Here is a 20,349-nt window from a genome sequence, read left to right as displayed (position 1 = left end):
TTGTGCCTCCAGTTGCACCATGGGACCTGAACGTGGTGTTGCAGTTCCTAAAATCACACTGGTTTGAACCGTTTAACAAGGTTGAGTTGAAATTTCTTACCTGGAAGGTGGTCATGTTGTTGGCCTTAGCATCAGCAAGGCGAGTGTCAGAATTGGCGGCTTTGTCACACAAGAGCCCCTACTTGATTTTTCATGTGGATCGAGCTGAATTGAGGACACGTCCGCAATTTTTGCCTAAAGTGGTTTCTTCATTCCTTATGAATCAACCTATTGTGGTGCCTGTAGCTACAAGTGACCTGGAGGATTCCAGATCCCTGGACGTAGTCAGGGCCTTAAAGATTTATGTAGCCAGGACGGCTAGAATTAGGAAAACAGAGGCTCTGTTTGTCCTGTATGCTACTAATAAGATCGGCGCACCTGCTTCGAAGCAGACTATTGCTCGCTGGATCTGTAAAACGATTCAGCAGGCTCATTCTACGGCTGGATTGCCGGTACCAAATTCGGTTAAGGCCCATTCCACTAGGAAGGTGGGCTCTTCTTGGGCGGCTGCCCGAGGCGTCTCGGCATTACAGCTTTGCCGATCGGCGACTTGGTCGGGGTCAAACACTTTTGCTAAATTCTACAAGTTTGATACCCTGGCTGATGAGGACCTAGCGTTTGCTCAGTCGGTGCTGCAGAGTCATACGCACTCTCCCGCCCAATTGGATGCTTTGGTATAATCCCATGGTCCTTACGGAGTCCCCAGCATCCTCTAGGACGTAAGAGAAAATAAGATTTTAAACCTACCGGTAAATCTATTTCTCCTAGTCCGTAGAGGATGCTGGGCGCCCGTCCCAGTGCGGAAACTCTGCAAGACTTATATATAGTTGTTGCTTACATAAGGGTTCTGTTACAGTTGGAATCGGTCTTGGACCGTGACTGTTATTGTTCATACGGTTAACTAGTTATGTATGATCCAGGTTACATGGTATGATTGGTGTGGGCTGGTATGAATCTTGCCCTTGGATTTCTAAATCCTGCCTTGTATTGTCCATCTCCTCTGGGCACAGTTCTCTAACTGAGGTCTGGAGGAGGGGCATAGAGGGAGGAACCAGTGCACACCCATAGTAAAAGTTATTTTTAGGTGCCCTATCTCCTGCGGAGCCCGTCTATACCCCATAGTCCTTACGGAGTCCCCAGCATCCTCTACGGACTAGGAGAAATAGATTTACCGGTAGGTTTAAAATCTTATTTTTTCCGGAATAAAGAAGTTCAGAGTTTTAAAAACTTATTTCCAATGAGTTCCAAAATAATTAGATATGAATAACCTTAATACGTACTGTATTTTCTATATTTCACAATCACAGTAGTCATATAGGTAATGTAGCATGCCATTCACAGCATCTCCTCTACCAAGCCTGCAAACATGGTGGAGTTTACAATGGTTATTATTAATATTATTCAGCCAGGTCAGTGTCAGACAATGCATTTTCTTGCTGAGATGTTTTTTTGCCATGGTATACACAAACAATGCATTAATGTATATGCCCAGAGGCAGAACTCTGGGAGGCAACGGAGTCACCTGCCGCCGGGCTCCTGCTCTGAAGGGGGCACCTTTGCTCCCACTCTGTGACACCAGTGAATTAAGTTAATTGATAGCTGCCACTGTCTATTCAGTGGCCCACTTCCTCACTGGTTCCTGCACCTTACACATCACACCCTCTTTATTATACTGAATATATACATTTTACAAGTGTCACACCCAGGATTAGAAACCACAACCTATTACACTGGAAGCAGACACCTTACTGATGAAGCTATTTGCTCCTGTATAGGAAATATGAGAATGTAAACTATATGAAGATACTTCTCTGACAATTACACATAACTTCATATAGTTAGAATTCTCATGCTTCCTATACAGGAGCAAATAGCTCCATCAGTAAAGTGTCTGCTGCTAGTGTAACAGGTCATGGGTTCTAATCCTGGGTATGACTGCTAAGAAATGTTTGATTTAATACAAAAGACAATTAAATGTATAAATACAGGATATAATTTTTTTTCAGAACACGCACGCACGCACCCACACACACACACTCTTATCTTAATATAGGAAATAGGGGGGCACCAATATTTATCTTGCCTCGGGGCAACTGGAACGAACTTACGCCACTGTATATGCCAATGTAACTTTACTGTGCTCTGTTAGACATTGGGCTCTATTCATAAAGCCCAGTTTTCCGCAAACCGCTTTTCTCGACTTTATGAATATGGGCTGTTCACAGAGTGGGTTACCATGGAGAAGTTCCTGACTTCTCCAGCAGCACCCCTGCTCTGTGCCTGAATCTTAAGAGTGAGTTATGTGCTTAGCAGTATATAAAGTACTCCACTCAGGGGGGTACCATGCACCCGAAGGCAAAATAGATGGTTCCGTGCTTCCCTCCCCACATCCTACATACCTCACTGTACTTCCCTTCCCCATCCCACATGCCGCATTGTGCTCTTTTATTCACCTATCCCACATGCTTCACTGTGCTTCCCTTTCCCATCCCACATGCCTCACTGTGCTCCCCGACCTGTTCTCCATCTCACATGCCTCACTCTCTCCCTTTCCTCTTCATATTCACTTGCTCCTTCTCCTAGCACCTCATCATCTCGGACAGCCCCCCCCCCCCCCCCCACACCGGTGGCCGTTCCCCACTAGGGTGCTCTTGACTTACTTCCGTAAAAACCACTGTGGGTGTCTGCCAGGCTGCTGCTGAACCTGCTGCTTCTGGACAGGACAGGAGATGCAGACCTGAGAATTTGGACTGTCCAGGGGTGGATTGGGAGGGAAAACCAGCCCAGGAAATTCATGGAAGCTCAAATGGGACGGAGTCTGTTGGGGGGAAGGGGTATGTCACTCCTCATAGGACTGATTCTGGTTTGGACGCAGTTATGGCCTTTCTTTGCATCTTTTACTGTAGTTGAATCTGTGAGCTTAGGCTAATGCCACTACAGTGCCCTTCCCTGGTGTACATCCACGTGTCTGAATATGCAAGGACTGAGGCACCAGACACTGCATTCATGCTTTGTGTGTCTTTAGATGCCACCATTGAAACTTTCACCACATCTGAGTATGGCCTCCAATGTGTATCTCTATAAACAACACGCCCGTACAACGTTACATCTGTGCCTGATCAGCCAACCCCCTGTAACTGACTAGGAATGTCCAACACATTTCTAATACACTTCATGATATGTGTGTGTGTGTGTGTGTGTGTGTGTGTGTGTGTGTGTGTGTGTGTGTGTGTGTGTGTGTCTGAATATGTACTGCAACACTGTACAAACACAATCAGGACACATGAACATTACAACCCATTGCGCAGACAAGAAACATTGCACAAGAAAAAAAATAAACGCATCAGTCCCTACAGGAACAAAAACAAACACATTGCCTCAATAGGAAAACACAAATTGGTCTTTGCAGAATAGAAAAAAAAAGACACATTGGCCTCAAAAGATAAAAATAAAACACACTGGCCCCAAAAGGGGGATAAAAAATTGGCATCCACAAGAAAACACAAATAATTTTACACTCACTGAAAAAAACACATTGGTTCCCACAAGAAAAAACAAACACATTGACCCCTGTAAGGAAACTAAAAACCACATTAGCAATAACAGGAAAAATGAAAACACGTTGACCTTCCGACAGGGAAAATAAAAAACCTTGACAGGGAAAAAAGCAAATATACACATTACCCCGTTTAAGGAAAAAAATAAAAACACGGTGACCTCCACAAGAAAATATAGGGTGGATAGTGTATGTACCTGGGTTGAGGGGGAGGGGGGGGTACTGAATGTAAAAAAAAAAGTTTTCTCTTACGTCCTAGAGGATACTGGGGTTCCATTTAGTACCATGGGGTATAGACGGGTCCATTAGGAGCCATGGGCACTTTAAGAATTTGATAGTGTGGGCTGGCTCCTCCCTTTATGCCACTCCTACCAGACTCAGTTTAGAAAATGTGCCCAGAGGAGCCGGTCACGCTTATGGAAGCTCCTGAAGAGTTTTCTGCATTTATTTTATATGTTTGTTATTTTCAGGCAGGGCTGGTTAGCACCAGCCTGCCTGCTTCGTGAGACTTAGGGGAGGGGGGGGGATGGCCCAACCTCTTGAAGGGTTAATGGTCCCGTTCCCCGCTGACAGGACACTGAGCTTCGAAGGGAAAAATTTGCAAGCCCCACCACGGCGAGCGTACATTCCCGCAGCACACCGCCACCCCAAACAGAGCCAGAAGAATGAAGAGTGGTGAGTACTAAGCCGGCGTCCCAGCTAGCGGGTCGCCAGCCATTATGGCGGCATGAGGGTACAGAGACGCACGGCTTCTAACCGGGGCGGAATGCGTCTCCAGACACAGTACACAGCTGCGTCTCAGTACACTGTACACAGTACCCACACTGGCAAAAACAGCCTTAAAACGGTTTTCTCTTACGTCCTAGAGGATTCTGGGATCCACATTAGTACCATGGGGTATAGACGGGTCCACTAGGAGCCATTGGCACTTTAAGAGTTTAACAGCGTGAGCTGGCTCCTCCCTCTATGCCCCTCCTACCAGACTCAGTTTAGAAAATGTGCCCGGAGGAGCCGGTCACAGCTAGGGGAGCTCCATAGGAGTTTTCCTAGTTTTGTTGTTTTTATTTAGAGTTAGTCTGCTTCGTGGGACTTAGGGGGGGAGTAGTGTCCAACCCTGAGAGGTTAATGGCCACTATCTCCGCTGACAGGACACTGAGCTCGTGAGGGTGATGATCGTTAGTCGACCCAGGCGACCGCTCACTCCCGCAGCATGCCGCCACCCCTAACAGAGCCAGAAGATTCCGGTGGCGAGTGAGTCACCGGTGCCCCGGCAAGCAGGGAGCCGGTGTGAAAATGGCGGCAACAGGGTGGGAGCTGCGCTCTGGAGGCTCAGTGGTAAGCAGTGCGGTGCTATGAGGGGAGCCCTGAGCCAGCGCCTATACCCTACAATGGTCACTCAGGCTATAAGGAACCTCGGTAATGCTGCCAGCACCATACCTCAGGCTAGTATAAAGATGTAAAATGCGGGAAGCAGCGCCATGTTTCAGGGGGCAGAGCTTCTCTTCAGAGCGGACCCTGCAGCGTTCAGCGCCATTTTCCTCCCTCCAGGTCCAGCTACAGAGACGCTGACAGGGAGAGCTGTCTCTCCACACGACTCCAGTGATCCTGTGTGGTACCAGGGGTTTTTAGAAGGGGGGTAGGCTGTATAATTACTGTGTAGTCTATTAAGGTACACAGTCAGTGCCCAGTATTTGTATTGTTTATACCTAAGGAAGCGCTGTGTGTGTGCGCTGTCTCCAAGCTCTCTGTTTCTCTGAAGGTACGTGGGGGAAAACTGTGTCTGACATTTTCCTGTGTGTATGTGTGGGTGTATGTTTTCTCACATAATCATGTCCAGGGACTTTGTCTTATGCTGCAGAGGACATTTCTTCTCCAGAGGAATCCATTCCATGTACGCAGGAATATAATACTGAGCCAGAATGGCTGACCTCTATTAAGGGAATGATCTCTCAGATCTCTACTGGGGTAGCTCATACTGAGACTGAGACTCAGGTTTTAAAGAAGTCTATGGCAGTTTGGTCTGGTTCTGTTCCTATTCCTTCAAAATCCCCTAGCATACACCCACAGAAACGTGCACTTGCCCAGATTATGCAAGATGACACAGATACCGACACGGCAGACGGTGATGGGGATGTGCTAAAGGGGGGCGGCATCCCTGGCAAAGGGGGTGCAGCTCATGATTGAGGCTATTAGAGATGTGTTAAACATTACTGACACAACATCTGAGGTTGAGGAGGTTTACTTCACAGACAATAAGAAACCCTCGCTAACCTTCCCCCGCGTCTAAAGAATTAAACGCTTTATTTGAAAAATCCTGGCAAACCCCGGAGAAAAGATTCCAGATTCCCAAGTGGGTTCTGGTTGCTTTTTCCCTTCTCTGAGGAGGATAGAAAAAGATGGGAAAACCCTCCCATAGTTGACGCATCTGTCTCCAGACTGTCAAAAAGGGTGGTTTTTACCTGTCCCTGGTTCTACCGCGTTAAAAGAACCGGCTGATCGTAAGATTTACACTACACTCAAATCCATATACACTGCTTCAGGGGTGTCCTTAAGGCCTATTATTGCCTGTGTATGGATTTCTAAAGCCATAGTAAAGTGGTCAGGCACGTTACTAGAGGACTTAGATACAGTGGATAGAAATGACATTGAACTGTTTTTACGTAACATACAGGATTCTGCGGGGTTCATGGTGGAGTACATGAAGGACCTGGGTACACTGATTGCAAGGATATCTTCCATGTCGATTTCAGCTTGCAGGGGACTCTGGCTACGCTAATTGTCTGCAGACGCGGAATCCAGGAGAAGTGTGGAGAACCTATCGTACACAGGTCAGGCTCTATTTGGGGAAGCGCTGGATGCGTGGATTTCCACGGCAACCGCGGGTAAGTCACCTTTTCTTCCCTCAGCTACGCCTTCTACGAAGAAAACCTTTTCTTCCTCTGCATCACAGTCCTTTTGGACCACTAAGACAAAAAAGTCCAAGCCTCCTACCACTTTCTTTAGAGGTGGGCGGGCAAAATCCAAAAAGCCTACACCTGCAGGCTCCCAGGACCAGAAACCTGCTTCTTGTACCTCAAAATCCTCAGCATGATGGTGGACCACACAGCCTGGAGGACGGGCTGGTGGGGGCGTGACTCAGACATTTCAGACACGTCTGGGTGTCGTCCGGCCTGGATCCCTGGGTACAGATTATTGTGTCCCAGGGATACAGACTGGAGTTTCAAGAAACCCCACCTCACCGATTCTTCAAATCAAGCTGTTATGAGCCACGGCTGTGGCTCATTCCTATTTTGCATTTTGGTTATGTATTTTATGTTATACTTCTGTTTATGTTCCCCGTGGGTGTTATGGGGTGCTTGGAGCTCTCCCTTAAGGAGAGGATACTGTTATGAACCACAGGTAGTGGTTCATTCCTATTTTATGTTTATAGTTCTCTTGCAGGCCAGGATTTCCCTTTGCTCTGGTTTAGAAGATTATTGTTTGCTGTCAGTGGTGAGTCTGTGTAATTGCAGCCTGTTTCCATGTGGTTGGTCTCACCTGTCTGCTAATTGCATCTTGTCAGTTTGGAGTCATGCAACAGGGCAGCTGCACGACATAATTAATTAGGCCTCTCTGTTATATGCTGGCTGTGTGCAATTCACAGACGCTGGTGATATTTCTAGGTTTCCAGTCTTCCAGAGTGTTTGAGTTCTGAGCTTGTTCCTGCCAATTCCTGAGCTCCTGTCTAGCAGTGTCTGACTAGCTGCTTCCTGTGTCGATTCCTGTGTCAGTTCCCATGTCGATTCCTGTGTCTGATCCCGTGTCCTGCCGTGAAGCGTTCCTGTCCTGAAGTCCTGTTGCTTTGCCTGTGCCTGGTCGAGTTTCTAGCTTCTTGGTGTCCACCGGTCTGTCGTTTGGGATTCTGCCTGTCCTCCAGTTCTGAGAGTCTGTGTCGGCAGCATTGGGGGTTCCTGTCCGTTTGCCAGTATTTGTACCGGTTCCGTGAGTAGCGGCTCTGCCGCGTCCGTCGGCCTAGGCCGCTGTATTCCTTGGTTATTTCTGTCACTGGTGTTTTGCAGAGGGTTCTGCTTATGCTGTCACCGCCGGTACACAAAAGTATTGTGTCGGCGTGTGGTCAGCATTTCCTTTGTTGTTCTTTTCCTTTGGCGGCAAGCCGCACATACATTTAGTTTTAGGCTAGTTAGTAGCCCCTGGCTTTGGTTTTTTCAGTTAGAGGGCCCCTTGTTATTACCCTGTCTCAGTTCACGCTTTGTCTCTCTTTAAGACCTGAGGTGGCATCGGAGTTGGGCAGACCTAATCCGCCCTTCAAACGCGGCTGCCATGGGCCCAAGAAACCATAGTCCTGCAAGCGTGAATTGACAACACGGGTAAAACAACGGAGGTAGGGTGCCAGGGGCTATTCCCATTCCATTTCACCAAATCCAGTGTTACGTCCTGGTGCTCTGGACTCACTTCATAACATCTCCCTTGTTCTGAGCACCAGGAACCTAACATTATCACCAGCCATACCACAAAAAAGAAATAAAACTTTTTTCTTTTTTGGCCCAGTTCAGTGTCTAGTCTAGAATCCATTCCGGTGTTTAGAATCCAGTCCTGTCTAGAATTCAGTGTGCAGAATCCAGTCCGGTGTTTAGAATCCAGTCCTGTCTAGAGTTCAGTGTGCAGAATCCAGTCCGGTATTTAAAAAAATCCAGTCTTGTTTTGTCTAGTTTAAAAATTTAGTCTTGCCTTGTCTAGTCTTGCCTTGTCTAGTCTTGTCTTGTTTTGTCTTGTCTAGTTTTAAATCCTCCTATGTCTACTATGCAAGCCCTGCAGGCATCTCTCGCAGCCCTGAACTCTGCTTTCAGTGCTTTGAAACCGGAGCGTCTAGAAGTTTTGCAGCAATCCTTAAAGCAACTGCAAAACCTTCTGACTAAAATCTTGCTCATCTTGCCAGAAGTCGTTGAGAGTACATCTATCTCTAAAGAGACTCTTGTTCACAGTATGGTGACAAGAGAATCCTCTGGTTTAATTGAAGAGAAAAGGTTTAAAAGTTTTCTGCGGCCCAGGCTCTCAGAAGAGGAGCGTCTGCATCGCAGAAACTTAAACTTATGCCTATATTGTGGGGGTTTAGGCCACTATCTGCAGACCTGTGAGTTGCACAAGCCAAAGTGTGGTGACAAGTCCTGCCCTCTGGCCAAGTTGAGTCAGGATACAAGACCTACTCCTGTCTCTACTGTGGCAGAGGTACTTGTCACACAACCCACACTAAAAAGCTCTCTGTCCTATAATTGGGGTCCTTGGGCAAGGGAGCCCCATTATAGATTCAGGAATCAAAAGAGAATGTTTCTCTCCTCTCTTGATTTTCCTGTTCAAGCAGAGTTGCACACCCCTGGAGTGGTGCCCGATGCCCAGGGTCCTGGAGTGGTGCCCGATGCCCAGGGTCCTGGAGTGGTGCCCGATGCCCAGGGTCCTGGAGTGGTGCCCGATGCCCAGGGTCCTGGAGTGGTGCCCGATGCCCAGGGTCCTAGAGCGGTGCCCGATGCCCAGAGTGCTGGAGCGGTACCCGATGCCCAGAGTGCTGGAGCGGTACCCGATGCCCAGAGTGCTGGAGCGGTACCCGATGCCCAGAGTGCTGGAGCGGTACCCGATGCCCTGAGTGCTGGAGCGGTACCCGATGCCCAGAGTGCTGGAGCGGTACCCGATGCTCTAGGTTATAGAGGGACATCAAATTTTATAGCTCAGGTGTCCATACCAGAAGGGGTCTCAGAAGCTGTTACCCCAGGTAGGGACTTGAAAAGCGCAACCCCAGAAAGGGTATCTGAAACCATAGTTCTAGAAGGGAACTCGAGAAGTAAAACCCCAGAAGGGATCTTTGAAGTAATATCCCCAAGTGGGGTCTCGAGAGATGCAGCCTCAAAGAAGGGTCTAGAGGTCGCTTCCCCAGGAAAGAACTTAAGAGGCATAGCATTTGTGGAGGTTCTGAAGGTTATAGCTTCAGCAAAGGTCCCGGAAGTCATAGTCCCGGGAGAAGTTTCGATAATTCTCGACTCAGAGAGGGAGGCCAATGGCTCAGTCCCAGTGAGGGAAGCCGATGGCTCGGTCCCAGTGAGGGAGGCCGATGGCTCGGTCCCAGTGGGGGAGGCCGACGGCTCGGTCCCAGTAAAAGAATCCGAGGTGCTGACCCCAGCGGGGTTCCCAAAGGTCACTGCCCCGGGTGGGGTTCAGAAAGTCACTGCCCCGGGTGGGGTTCAAAAAATCACTGCCCTGGGTGGGGTTCAGAAAGTCACTGCCCCGGGTGGGGTTCAGAAAGTCACTGCCCCGGGTGGGGTTCAGAGAGTCTCAGCCTCGAGTAAGGTCAATAGTGACCAGGTCCTAGCAAAGCACTCTAGTCAGTCAGATGGGAAGGAAACAGATCCTGACTCTGTTGATATCTCAACATCCATAATCTTTGATGGGGACTTAGTCCAATTTCTGGCGCTTTACAAACACTATTACATCATTATGTTGTCTAGACCATTTCTGGGCATCACTTCAGAGAACCTTGTGCTCTATCTGATTTATTCTTTTAGAGGAGAGCCTTTTGAGTGGGCGACCAGCCTAATGAAAGCTGAAGATCCCATTCTTCAGGATCCCCCAGCATTCAGTGATGCAGTAATTAAAAGATATGGTTCCAAAGAAATTGGTTCAGATTCCTCTAGGTCACTCATCTTATCTGCTGAGAGTTCACCGTATACTGTAGATTCGGCACAAGAGTCTCAGCCCGTTGTTTTGACTGCAGGATTGTTAGGGTCTCCTGCCCTGTGCTGCCACGTCGTCATGGCAACCGGGAGACAAGTGCTAGCGGAGTAACCTGAGCGCAGCTGATACTCCGGTTCGGGTCTTTTGCTGTGCAGTGGTTACAGGCTTTGTGCACGGCAGGGGATCCGGTGCTGGTTTTTGTGCTCACAGTCTGTGAGGTCTGAGTGGGGCGTGGACAGCACCTGCTATATAAACCCTCTTCTCAGGTTAAGCAGATGCTGCTGAATCTTTGTTGGTTAGTCAGTTCCTGAAAGTTAGCCAGTACTGTGTAGCTTTGTATTTGTTTGTTGCTTACTGCAAATAGGCCTTGGGATTTGGTACTACACTCTGCCAATCCAGACCTAGCAGTAAGACTGGAGTCAGTCGTTTAACTTGCTGGGGTTCTTTTGCTACTCTGTGAACTTAGCAAGTTTGCGGCTGTATTCTCAGACTTGCCTGCCAAAATCCTTTCTCACTGTGCAAGGTGTTCAGGTGTCAGTTTAGTGGCAGTAAGCTGAACCAGTGCACTGCAAGTGAGGACTAGGATTGTGGAGACTCTCCTTGTGTCTATTATTCCATCTCTGACCAAGGAGTTTACTGCCACACCCGTTGGTAACCCTTTAGGGTTTTGCTGTTGCCCTTAGCAACGGCATTTCGGGTTCTCTACGTATTAAAACACAACATCTCGCTTCTTTCCATCTGAGCATTCCTAATACTAGGGAGACACCCAGTTTCTTAGCCTCTGGGCTTCTCTGTTCACTTTGTGTTGATTTTGTTACCCTATCACCTTCTGTGTACGTAATGTCATATTCCCCAGTCTGTCTGTGAGTTCATTTGTTTTGCATCCCTCTCCGTTCAGACACCAGTACATTCCTGCAGGCACTGGTGTGCATAACATATTCAGCAGCCCAATACTCCTGTTGAAATTTTGTGGGAATATGGAGCATACCCCTCAAAATACTTTGCAACAGGTGGTCGATCTGGTGCAGGTCTTGACTCGACAATTTAATGATTTGTCCATTAAAATGCACACCTTCCAGGCCGCTGGCGGAGCTCCCGCAGCAGCAGCACCTTCAGGGGTTAAGGAGCCGAAAGTAAATCTCCCGGATCGTTTTTCTGGAGATCGCTCGCAGTTCTTTTGTTTCAAGGAGAGCTGCAAGCTATATTTCCAGCTTAGGCCTCAGTCTTCTGGGTCAGAGATTCAGCGGGTGGGCATAGTGATTTCCTTGCTACAAGGAGACACACAGGTCTGGGCATATGGGTTGCAGCCTGACTGTCCGTCGCTTAAAAGTGTTGATGCTTTTTTTACGGCACTGGGCATGTTGTATGATGACCCTGACAAGACGGCCTCAGCCGAGGCTCAGATTTCGATCCTTAAGCAAGGGCGAAGGCCAGTTGAGGTTTTCTGTACGGAGTTTCGGAGGTTGGCCCATGATACCCAGTGGAATGACCCAGCCCTGAGACACCAGTACCGAAGAGGTCTTTCTAACCAGATAAAAGACTAACTGGTACAATATCCCTTGCCTGATAGCTTGGATCAGCTCATGCAGTTATCCATCCGGGTGGATAGACGGCTGAAAGAGCGTAGGCTTGAAAGGGAGACCGAGGTTTCCTTCTTTCCCAAGGGAACCTCAGACTCTGAGGAATTTTCCGAGGAGCCTATGCAGATTGGGGCTACCCGCCTCTCCTCGCGTGAGAAGACGCGGAGGAGACAGCAGGGGTTGTGTTTGTACTGTGGGAATAAAGGTCATGTGGTAGTATCATGCCCAGAAAAGCCGGAAAACTTCAGGGCCTGAGGGTGATGGGAAATATCCTGTCAGGCCAGAAGTCAGAATTTCCCAAGAAGACTTTTATCATTCCGGTGACCTTGAAGATCCTCGGTCAAACTGTCAAGACTGAGGCCTTTGTGGACAGTGGGGCCGACGGGGTTTTTATGGACCGCCAATTCGCCTTGAAACACTCTGTTCCCTTAGTACCCTTGGCATCGGAAATTGAGATCTGTGGGTTAAACGGGGAACCATTATCCCAGGGTAAAATTACCTCTTGCACTAGCCAGATTTCTTTGTTTATTGGAGCCACACACTCTGAAAAATTGTCCTTTTATGTGACTATCTGTACTTTTGCCCCATTGGTGTTGGGGTTACCCTGGTTAAGGGCCCACAATCCTCAATTTGACTGGGTCTCTGGGGAGATTCTTAGTTGGGGTACTGATTGTTTCAGGAGTTGCTTGAGCCTTCCAGTCAGGCTTTCGCAGCTAAGTTTGCCAGGATTGCCAGGATGTTATGCAGATTTTGCGGACGTGTTCTCCAAAAAAGTTGCAGAGGTACTACCTCCCCATCGCCCCTATGACTGTGCCATTGATTTGTTGCCGAATGCTAAGCTTCCCAAGAGCAGGTTGTACTCCCTGTCACGTCCTGAGACTCAGGCTATGGCAGAGTACATTCAGGAGAACTTGGCTAAGGGATTTATCAGACCTTCACAGTCTCCAGTTGGGTCGGGGTTCTTCTTCGTGGGTAAAAAGGACGGTTCGTTGCGACCCTGCATCGACTTCAGGGAATTGAACCGTATCACGATTAAAAACTCATACCCACTGCCTCTCATTTCGGTCTTGTTTGACCAGCTTCGTACTGCCACCATTTTTTCTAAGATTGACCTACGAGGTGCGTACAATCTAATCCGAATAAGAGAGGGGGATGAATGGAAGACTGCCTTTAATACCCACTCAGGGCATTATGAATATTTGGTGATGCCTTTTGGGCTCTGTAATGCCCCGGCAGTCTTCCAGGATTTCATGAACGATGTGCTCAGGGAATATTTGGATAGATTCTTAGTTGTATACTTAGATGACATCCTAATCTTCTCCCATTCCCTGGAGGAACATCGGAAGCATGTACTCTTAGTCCTCCAGAAACTCAGAGACCACCGGCTTGGGGCGAAGCTGGAGAAGTGCGAATTTGAAGTTCAGCAAATCGCATTTCTAGGATATATTATCTCCCCAGAAGGTTTCCAAATGGAGGGTTACAAGGTACAGGCAGTCCTGGATTGGGTGCAGCCCACTAGTTTGAAGGCGCTTCAGCGTTTCCTGGGCTTTGCGAATTTTTATAGACGATTTATCGCTGGATTTTCGTCTATAGTGGCGCCCTTGGTGGCACTCACTAAGAAAGGGGCGGATGTTGCTCACTGGTCTTGTGAGGCCAAAGCGGCTTTTGCCCGTCTCAAAAGGGCATTTGTCTCGGCCAAGGTGCTGCGACACCCAGATCCAGAGCGTCCTTTTATGGTGGAGGTGGATGCCTCTGAGATGGGTATTGGGGCAGTGCTCTCTCAGATGGGAGTGTCTGATAATCGCCTTCATCCCTGTGCTTACTTTTCCCGTAAATTTTCGCCTGCCGAGATGAATTATGACGTGGGTAACCGGGAATTGTTGGCTATTAAGGATGCACTCGAGGAGTGGAGACACTGGCTTGAGGGGGCTAAGTTTGTGGTCTCAATTCTCACCGACCATAAGAATTTGGCATATTTAGAGTCAGCGAAGCGTCTCAATGCCAGGCAGGCACGGGCTTTGTTTTTTGCTCGCTTTAATTTTTTGATAACATATCGCCCTGGGTCAAAAAACATCAAGGCTGATGCGCTCTCGCTGAGTTTTGCTCCAATCCAGGAGACCACCGAGGAGCCATTGCCCATTGTGTCCCCATCATGTATTAAAGTGGGCATTACCCAGGTCCTCCAGACCTTCTGGTAGGTCTTTTGTTTGTGCCTCCTAGGTTAAGACAGCGAGTGTTCCTGGAATTCCATGCCAAGAAGTCGGCAGGTCACCCGGGTATTGCCAGAACTCAGGAGTTGCTATCTAGGGCGGTGTGGTGGCCCTCGGTGGCTAAGGATGTGGATCAGTGGGTTCGGGCATGTGACATCTGTGCCCGAAATAAGACTCCTAGAGAGGTTCCTGTTGGCCCATTACATCCACTCTCTATTCCATCTAAGCCATGTACCCACATTTCAATGGATTTTGTGGTGGACTTGCCCAAATCCTCGGGGATGACAGCCATCTGGGTTGTCGTTGACAGGTTTTCGAAGATGGCGCACTTCGTTCCACTGGTTGGGCTGCCATCGGCCAGACGCCTGTCTGAATTATTTATGCTGCATGTTGTGCGCCTCCACGGGTTGCCACTTGATGTGGTCTCTGACCGCGGATCCCAGTTTGTGGCCAAATTCTGGAGGGCATTTTGTTCCGATCTCCAGATTTCTGTCAGCTTGTCGTCAGGCTACCATCCGCAGTCTAATGGGCAGACTGAAATGGTGAACCAGTCCTTGGAGCAGTTCCTCAGGTGTTATGTCTCCAAGTGTCAGACTGACTGGGTTGCTCATCTGTCCATGGCGGAGTTTGCCTATAACAACGCGGCTCACTCTGCTACAGGGATCTCTCCCTTCCTTTGTGTGTATGGGCATCATCCTAAGGCCAATTCTTTTGACCCCCTGGACTCCACGCCTGGTGGTTCCTCTGTGGTTTCGGTCCTTAGGGGTATTTGGAGGAAAGTGAAGAAAGCCTTTGTGTCTGTGTCATTAGTGACCAAAAGGGTTTTTGATAAGCGGAAAAGACCCTGCAGCTTCAAATTAGGAGACTTCGTCTGGTTGTCTACCAAGAATTTGAAGTTGAGACAGCCATCTCATAAGTTAGGCCCCCGGTTCATCGGCCCTTATAAGATCACTAGGGTTATCAATCCGGTGGCATTTCAGTTAGATCTGCCCCGTTCTTTGGGTATCAATAAAACATTTCATTGTTTCCTTTTAAAACGGGCGATTAGTAATCCTTCTTCCAGTGGAAGACCTTCTCCTCTTCTGATACGTGGCCAGAGGGAGTTTGTTGTTGAAAGGATTCTTGACTCCAAGATGGTTCGGGGTCGGCTGTCATTTTTGGTGCACTGGAAGGGGTATGGCCCGGAGGAGCGGTCGTGGGTGCGCAGTTGTGATCTTCATGCCCCCAGACTGATACGCTCTTTCTTCTCGCAGTTCCCCGATAAACCCGGTGGTAGGGGTTCTTTGACCCCTCGTCAGAGGGGGGGTACTGTTAGGGTCTCCTGCCCTGTGCTGCCACGTCGTCATAGCAACCGGGAGACAAGTGCTAGCGGAGTAACCTGAGCGCAGCTGATACTCCGGTTCGGGTTTTTTGCTGTGCAGTGGTTACAGGCTTTGTGCACGGCAGGGTATCCGGTGCTGGTTTTTGTGCTCACAGTCTGTGAGGTCTGAGTGGGGCGTGGACAGCACCTGCTATATAAACCCTCTTCTCAGGTTAAGCAGATGCTGCTGAATCTTTGTTGGTTAGTCAGTTCCTGAAAGTTAGCCAGTACTGTGTAGCTTTGTATTTGTTTGTTGCTTACTGCAAATAGGCCTTGGGATTTGGTACTACACTCTGCCAATCCAGACCTAGCAGTAAGACTGGAGTCAGTCGTTTAACTTGCTGGGGTTCTTTTGCTACTCTGTGAACTTAGCAAGTTTGCGGCTGTATTCTCAGACTTGCCTGCCAAAATCCTTTCTCACTGTGCAAGGTGTTCAGGTGTCAGTTTAGTGGCAGTAAGCTGAACCAGTGCACTGCAAGTGAGGACTAGGATTGTGGAGACTCTCCTTGTGTCTATTATTCCATCTCTGACCAAGGAGTTTACTGCCACACCCGTTGGTAACCCTTTAGGGTTTTGCTGTTGCCCTTAGCAACGGCATTTCGGGTTCTCTACGTATTAAAACACAACATCTCGCTTCTTTCCATCTGAGCATTCCTAATACTAGGGAGACACCCAGTTTCTTAGCCTCTGGGCTTCTCTGTTCACTTTGTGTTGATTTTGTTACCCTATCACCTTCTGTGTACGTAATGTCATATTCCCCAGTCTGTCTGTGAGTTCATTTGTTTTGCATCCCTCTCCGTTCAGACACCAGTACATTCCTGCAGGCACTGGTGTGCATAACAAGGATGTGCTTTTCTGTCTTCTTCTTCTTCTAATTTTAGTACTTTGCCTGAAAGTGCAGCTCCCAAGGGTAGGAAACCTATCTCTGATTTGAACGCAGCCTTGCTGGGTGGTACCATCAGCTCAGACAATGTTTGGGGAATTACCTTGGTCAGACCTAAAGAGCTTTGTAAAAAGAAGAAGAAGAAAAAGATTTTTTTTTTCCTTGTCTTGTGTCCAGTGGCCACCGTCAAGGGGAGGGCACTGTTACAAGCTGTTGTTACAGCTTGTTTCTGTTTTCTTGTCTGTTAGACCAGTGTGTCAGGTTGTTTTTTTTGTATCCCTTGTTTTGTAAAGTCTGAATTTTGGGGTCCTTTGACCCCTCCTCAAGGGGGGGGGGGGGTAATGTTATGAGCCACGGCTGTGGCTCATTCCTATTTTGCATTTTGGTTATGTATTTTATGTTATACTTCTGTTTATGTTCCCCGTGGGTGTTATGGGGTGCTTGGAGCTCTCCCTTAAGGAGAGGATACTGTTATGAACCACAGGTAGTGGTTCATTCCTATTTTATGTTTATAGTTCTCTTGCAGGCCAGGATTTCCCTTTGCTCTGGTTTAGAAGATTATTGTTTGCTGTCAGTGGTGAGTCTGTGTAATTGCAGCCTGTTTCCATGTGGTTGGTCTCACCTGTCTGCTAATTGCATCTTGTCAGTTTGGAGTCATGCAACAGGGCAGCTGCACGACATAATTAATTAGGCCTCTCTGTTATATGCTGGCTGTGTGCAATTCACAGACGCTGGTGATATTTCTAGGTTTCCAGTCTTCCAGAGTGTTTGAGTTCTGAGCTTGTTCCTGCCAATTCCTGAGCTCCTGTCTAGCAGTGTCTGACTAGCTGCTTCCTGTGTCGATTCCTGTGTCAGTTCCCATGTCGATTCCTGTGTCTGATCCCGTGTCCTGCCGTGAAGCGTTCCTGTCCTGAAGTCCTGTTGCTTTGCCTGTGCCTGGTCAAGTTTCTAGCTTCTTGGTGTCCACCGGTCTGTCGTTTGGGATTCTGCCTGTCCTCCAGTTCTGAGAGTCTGTGTCGGCAGCATTGGGGGTTCCTGTCCGTTTGCCAGTATTTGTACCGGTTCCGTGAGTAGCGGCTCTGCCGCGTCCGTCGGCCTAGGCCGCTGTATTCCTTGGTTATTTCTGTCACTGGTGTTTTGCAGAGGGTTCTGCTTATGCTGTCACCGCCGGTACACAAAAGTATTGTTTCGGCGTGTGGTCAGCATTTCCTTTGTTGTTCTTTTCCTTTGGCGGCAAGCCGCACATACATTTAGTTTTAGGCTAGTTAGTAGCCCCTGGCTTTGGTTGTTTCAGTTAGAGGGCCCCTTGTTATTACCCTGTCTCAGTTCACGCTTTGTCTCTCTTTAAGACCTGAGGGGGCATCGGAGTTGGGCAGACCTAATCCGCCCTTCAAACGCGGCTGCCATGGGCCCAAGAAACCATAGTCCTGCAAGCGTGAATTGACAACACGGGTAAAACAACGGAGGTAGGGTGCCAGGGGCTATTCCCGTTCCATTTCACCAAATCCAGTATTACGTCCTGGTGCTATGGACTCACTTCATAACATCTCCCTTGTTCTGAGCACCAGGAACCTAACACAAGCTTGCCAGTTTTACTGACAGGGCTATCCTACAGAAAGCCATCCAGAAATTGGAAAAGACAGGTGTCATTGTTCCAGTTCCACCTCATATGCAACACATGGGTTACTATTCAAACCTTTTTGTGGTACCGAAACCGGATGGTTCGGTCAGACCGGTTTTGAACTTGAAATCATTAAACCCTTATCTGAGGGAGTTCAAGTTCAAATTGGAGTCTCTGAGACCGGTGATCTCAGGTCTGGAGGAGGGAGACGTTCTGGTATCCCTGGACATCAAGGATGCGTACCTCCTCATTCCGATTTGGCCGCCGCACCAGGCTTATCTCAGATTTGCACTGTTAGACAGTCACTATCAGTTTCAGACACTGCCATTCGGTCTCTCCTCGGCACCGAGGGTGTTCACAAGGTGATGGCAGAGATGATGGTTCTCCTCCACAGACAGGGAGTGAACATAATTCCTTATCTGGACGATCTGCTGATAAAGGCATCGACCAGGGAGACGTTGTTAAAGTCCATTGCTCTCACGACTTGTCTGTTCAGGGAACATGGTTGGATCCTGACCCTTCCAAAGTCGCATTTGGAGCCAACAGAGGGTGTTTCTAACGGAGGAGAAAGCGTTGGTGATACAAACAATCGTCCGGGGTGTCCTGAAGCCAGCTCGGGTTTCGGTTCAGCAGTGGATTCGCCTTCTGGGGAAGATGGTTGCCTCCTACGAGGCTCTACAATACGGAAGATTTCATGCGCAATCCTTCCAACTGGATATCCTAGACAAGTGGTCGGGTTCTCATCTACATATGCACCTGAGGATACATCTGTCGCTGAAAGCAAGGAATTCACTTCTCTGGTGGCTGCATATACCTCATCTTCTGGAGGGCCGCAGGTTCGGGATTCGGGACTGGATCCTTCTAACCACGGATGCAAGTCTCCGGGGATGGGGTGCAGTCACTCGAGGGGAAACCTTCCAAGGAAGGTGGTCAAATCTGGACTCCAGTCTTCCAATAGACATTCTGGAACTAAGAGCCATGTACAACGGTCTTCTCCAAGCAGCACATCTTCTGCGAGATCGAGCCATTCAAGTGCAGTCGGACAATGTAACGGCAGTGCCCTACTTAAACCGACAGGGCTGAACGAAGAGCAGAGCTGCTATGTCAGAGGTAACAAGAATCATCCTCTGGGCAGAAAGACACATGCTGGCGCTGTCAGCAATTTTAATTCTTGGAGGGGACAACAGGGAAGTGGACTTCCTCAGCAGACACGATCCCCATCCCGGAGAGTGGGGCCTCCATCCGGAGGTGTTCACGGAGGTGACAAATATTTGGGGGGTTCCTCAAATAGACATGATGTCCTCCCGCCTCAACTAGAAGCTTCGGAGGTATTGTTCCAGGTCAAGAGACCCGCAAGCAGTGGCGGTGGACAGCCCTGGTGACTCCGTGGGTGTTCCAGTCGGTGTACGTGTTTCCTCCACTTCCACTCATTCCAAGGATTCTATAGCTCATAAGGTGCACAAGAGTTCAGGCAAGCCTCATTGCTCTGGACTGGCCAAGAAGGGCTTGGTACGCGGACCTTCTGGGTCTACTTCGAGAAGATCTGAGTTCTCTTCCGCTTCAGGAGGACCTGCTACAAAGGGTCCATTCGCTTATCAAGACTTACCATGGCTACGTTTGAAGGCATGGAGGTTGAACGCCAGATATTAGCTCGGAAGGGCATTTCTAACAAGGTTATTCCTACTCTGATACAGGCTAGGAAAGGAGTAACGTCTAAACATTACCATCATATTTGGAAAAAGTATGTATCTTGGTGTTAATCCAAGAGGTTTCCTACGGTTGAGTTTCAGCTGGGATGGTTTCTCCTCTTACTGCAAGCAGGTGTGGATATGGGCCTGAGGTTAGGATCCATAAAGGTCCAGATATCCATTTTCTTCCAGAAACAACTGGCTTCCTTCCCTGAGGTTCAGACTTTTTGAAAGGGGTTCTGCACATCCAGCCTCCCTTTGTGCCGCCTACGGCGCCCTGGGATTTTAACGTGGTGTTACAGTTCCTACAATCGGATTGGTTCGAGCCTCTACAGGAGGTTGAGGTCAAGTTTCTTACGTGGAAGGCTATCACTTTGTTGGCCTTAGCTTCTGCTAGACATGTGTCAGAGTTGGGGGCTTTGTCTTGTTAAAGCCCATACTTGATCTTCCATGAAGATAGGGCTCTGCTCCAGACAAGTCAGCAGTTCCTTCCGAAGGTTGTGTCAGCATTTCATATCCACCAACCTATTGTGGTGCCAGTTGCTATGGACTCCGCAATTTCATCAAAGTCCTTGGATGTTGTAAAGGCTCTGAAAATGTATGTGAAGAGCACTGCTCGTCACAGGAAATCGGACTCTCTGTTTATCCTATATGATCCCAAGAAACTTGGGTGTCCGGCTTCTATGCAGACG

This window comes from Pseudophryne corroboree, chromosome 9 (genome assembly GCF_028390025.1).
Source record: "Pseudophryne corroboree isolate aPseCor3 chromosome 9, aPseCor3.hap2, whole genome shotgun sequence".
Classification (NCBI taxonomy): domain Eukaryota; kingdom Metazoa; phylum Chordata; class Amphibia; order Anura; family Myobatrachidae; genus Pseudophryne; species Pseudophryne corroboree.
Note: the sequence above shows the minus strand (reverse complement) of the source record.